The sequence below is a fragment of the Coregonus lavaretus genome (genome assembly GCF_964263955.1).
Source record: "Coregonus lavaretus genome assembly, chromosome: 15".
Taxonomy (NCBI): domain Eukaryota; kingdom Metazoa; phylum Chordata; class Actinopteri; order Salmoniformes; family Salmonidae; genus Coregonus; species Coregonus lavaretus.
The window spans coordinates 14,904,869-14,909,370 of NC_140002.1; positions in this window are offsets into that span (position 1 = coordinate 14,904,869).

The following is a 4,502-nucleotide window of genomic DNA, read 5'->3' on the forward strand; positions in this document are numbered from 1 at the left end:
TGTGAAAGGGCTCGTAACGAAGCATCCCACGGTAAAGTCTGTATTTGGCGCATGTGACAAATACAATTTGAATATATTTTTTTTTGTATGCTACGCTGTCTCAACTAGGGACCTACATTCAAGACCTTGTTCGCTTGCCTCGATCACTGTGACTCCGCTTAGGCTAGCTTGCCCGATGGTGGAGTACCCAAAGTCCTCTAGAGGATCTGCTCGTTTTCTGTTTGGAAGGAAGTCTGTATAGACGTATGGCAATGGGATCACCTCCTCTTGTTCAAGCTGCTCCTAGAGGTGACACACATATGCAAGAATGCACTGAGCTAAGGCATTTTAACAATGGTCCACACTGCTTCATTTAGTGACCAAGTAATAACCCTTTGTTACTGTCATTGTATTTTTTTACCTGTTCATCTCCAATCTCATCATACACATGATATTCGGTCACGGTGGTGTCTCTTCTCCTTCCTAAAAACAATTTATCGGTTTTAATCGAACATTAAGTCCTTCATTAATGCTGCATTTTTTATTTCAGCATATAATACAATAGTAGTATAATATAGTGGTGATATTTCATCATTTCTAAAACAGATGCTTTCTTTAAGTTATGCTCTGTTTGTACCTTTCCTGTTTCTGACAGGATGCTGCTCCTTGTTGCAAAGTCCTGTCCAAATACAATATGACAGGAAAATTAAATAACAGAAAGGATGGTATTTTATCCATAGATGTGTGCATAGAAGTACAAAAACAATGGATAACACTTTACAGGTATAAAATGCATGAACCTGACTAATAAACAGCCATTTTGAGACCGATACATAGACATCACATTATAAGCCTATTTGTATGTCATTATAATGGCTCATATTACACACTATAAAGCATTATACGTGCAGGCTTTAGTAAAGTGTTACCAAACAATCTTGAGAAAGGGGCTAAAACCATACCTGCCAGATGCTTCTGTATTTCTACCTTGCCAAAAAACAGAAATATTGTTTTTAATTTAATGAAACCACCATAATAGCCATTACTAAACAGACTTTTAATTACTGCGGTAAATTACACCATTTACCTTGGTGATATCTCCTGATGCAGGCAATGATGATGCACAGGCCGAATATGCAGATGCCCAATATTACCATGATGAGAAGTTCTCTCTGGCCTATCGGCAGCGTGGCTCGGACAATTTCATTCTTACACACAGAGGATAGGGTATCTGCCCAAAAAGACAAAAGGACCAGATCATTTAGAACAAACTGGCATTTGGATACTGATCATCCACAATTAGCAATGGCAATATGAATGTATTATTACAGTGGGGAAAAAAAGTGTTTAGTCAGCCACCAATTGTGCAAGTTCTCCCACTTAAAAAGATGAGAGAGGCCTGTAATTTTTATCATAGGTACACGTCAACTATGACAGACAAAATGAGGAAAAAAAATCAAGAAAATCACATTGAAGGATTTTTTATGAATTTATTTGCAAATTATGGTGGAAAATAAGTATTTGGTCAATAACAAAAGTTTCTCAATACTTTGTTATATACCCTTTGTTGGCAATGACACAGGTCAAACGTTTTCTGTAAGTCTTCACAAGGTTTTCACACACTGTTGCTGGTATTTTGGCCCATTCCTCCATGCAGATCTCCTCTAGAGCAGTGATGTTTTGGGGCTGTCGCTGGGCAACACGGACTTTCAACTCCCTCCAAAGATTTTCTATGGGGTTGAGATCTGGAGACTGGCTAGGCCACTCCAGGACCTTGAAATGCTTCTTACGAAGCCACTCCTTCGTTGCCCGGGCGGTGTGTTTGGGATCATTGTCATGCTGAAAGACCCAGCCACGTTTCATCTTCAATGCCCTTGCTGATGGAAGGAGGTTTTCACTCAAAATCTCACAATACATGGCCCCATTCATTCTTTCCTTTACACGGATCAGTCGTCCTGGTCCCTTTGCAGAAAAACAGCCCCAAAGCATGATGTTTCCACCCCCATGCTTCACAGTAGGTATGGTGTTCTTTGGATGCAACTCAGCATTCTTTGTCCTCCAAACACGACGAGTTGAGTTTTTACCAAAAAGTTATATTTTGGTTTCATCTGACCATATGACATTCTCCCAATCCTCTTCTGGATCATCCAAATGCACTCTAGCAAACTTCAGACGGGCCTGGACATGTACTGGCTTAAGCAGGGGGACACGTCTGGCACTGAAGGATTTGAGTCCCTGGCGGCGTAGTGTGTTACTGATGGTAGGCTTTGTTACTTTGGTCCCAGCTCTCTGCAGGTCATTCACTAGGTCTCCCCGTGTGGTTCTGGGATTTTTGCTCACCGTTCTTGTGATCATTTTGACCCCACGGGGTGACATCTTGCGTCGAGCCCCAGATCGAGGGAGATTATCAGTGGTCTTGTATGTCTTCCATTTCCTAATAATTGCTCCCACAGTTGATTTCTTCAAACCAAGCTGCCTACCTATTGCAGATTCAGTCTTCCCAGCCTGGTGCAGGTCTACAATTTTGTTTCTGGTGTCCTTTGACAGCTCTTTGGTCTTGGCCATAGTGGAGTTTGGAGTGTGACTGTTTGAGGTTGTGGACAGGTGTCTTTTATACTGATAACAAGTTCAAACAGGTGCCATTAATACAGGTAACGAGTGGAGGACAGAGGAGCCTCTTAAAGAAGAAGTTACAGGTCTGTGAGAGCCAGAAATCTTGCTTGTTTGTAGGTGACCAAATACTTATTTTCCACCATAATTTGCAAATAAATTCATTAAAAATCCTACAATGTGATTTTCTGGAAAAGAAATTCTCAATTTGTCTGTCATAGTTGACGTGTACCTATGATGAAAATTACAGGCCTCTCTCATCTTTTTAAGTGGGAGAACTTGCACAATTGGTGGCTGACTAAATACTTTTTTTCCCCACTGTATGTGTCAGTATGTTCCTATGCTGGACAGAGGTTTGGTTTCAGTTTAGGGTTAGGTTACGGTCCAGACCGACTATATTGCAGTTGGGTTACCTACTAATATTCTACTGTATCTTAGTCCATGCCGCTCTGTCATTGCTTGTCCATATATGTATATATTCTTAAATTCCATTCCTTACTAGATGTGTGTGTATTGGGTATATGTTGTGAAATTGTTAGATATTACTAGATATTACTGCACTGTCGGAGCTAGAAGCACAAGCATTTCGCTACACCTGCAATAACATCTGCTAAACACGTGTATATGACAAATACAATTTTATTTGATTTGGACGTATCAACCAATGGCTGCTTGCACCGCCATCGACTTCGCAGTCAGGCGTCAGATTGCTATATCATATGATGTGGTTGGCTGACATGTGTAACACCTATCCAGGCATTGTAAGATCTGGCAGGCGACTGCAACGTGGTCCGCTTGGAACACTGCCAGTATTCTCCTATGATGGACATAGGCAAAGGTTCAGTTTAGGGGTTATTTTTATGTTGCTCTCACCTGTGAGTTGGAGGTGGCCCTCTGACTGGCCTGCCTTGTTGGCCACCAAGCAGGTGTATTTCCCACAGTCAACCTTGGTCAGGTTGTTCACCTGTAAGGTTTGGTTTCCCTCACCCAATAAACATCTGGAATCCCTGAGGAATGGCTGGTCATCCTTCAGCCACCAATAGGAAAAGTTTGACCCCTTGACCTCACAGGTCATTGTCAGCAGCGTGTGGGAGGAGTTTACGCTGATGTGCACGGTGGAGGGAGGAGCTAAAGAGACCAAAACCTTTATCAGTTGTGAATCTCTGCATTTGAATCCAATAGGTAATGTGTCTTGACTTTTTTTACTCTGGCAAACTTTTGTGACTTCCATTATATGGACATGTGCTCCCAATCAATAAAATCTGGATTTATCTATTAGTGATGTTCAGATATCTATAGTATGGATCACCACTGAATCTGAAGCACAGCAGGCAATACTGCTTAGAAAGAGAGACAGACAAAAATGGGTTAGGAAGGTAATATGCTGTACCAATTTGTAAGTCGCTCTGGATAAGAGCGTCTGCTAAATGATGTAAATGTAAATGTACTTACAAATGACTGACAGTGATATAATAAATGGGACCCTTGTGTTATTCTTATAAATCACAGTTTCTTCATAGACACCTTCATCCTCTACCCTCACTGAGTCTAGAACAAAGGTTTTATTGTGGGAATGGAAGTATCCATTGCCATTGCATGCAGGGAATATTTCGGTGAGGTTCAAATCCATTTCATGGCGAAGACAGAATGTCTGTGAGTCTCCACTTTTGTGACGCCATTCCACTATTTTGATTAGTTCCAAAGGTATACTGGAACCAGAAAACTCGATGGGTTTGTTTAGTATAGCCCAGACACTTTCTCCTGGGACTTTGGCCCTGCCTGTAAGAGAGAGGAAGAGTGAGAGAACTACATCATGGCCAATATAGCACAACCTGGCTTTAGAGCAATACAAAATCTACTTTATGTATTTCTGAGCACCTCCAAGATGTATGATACCTACTAATGGTCTAGTT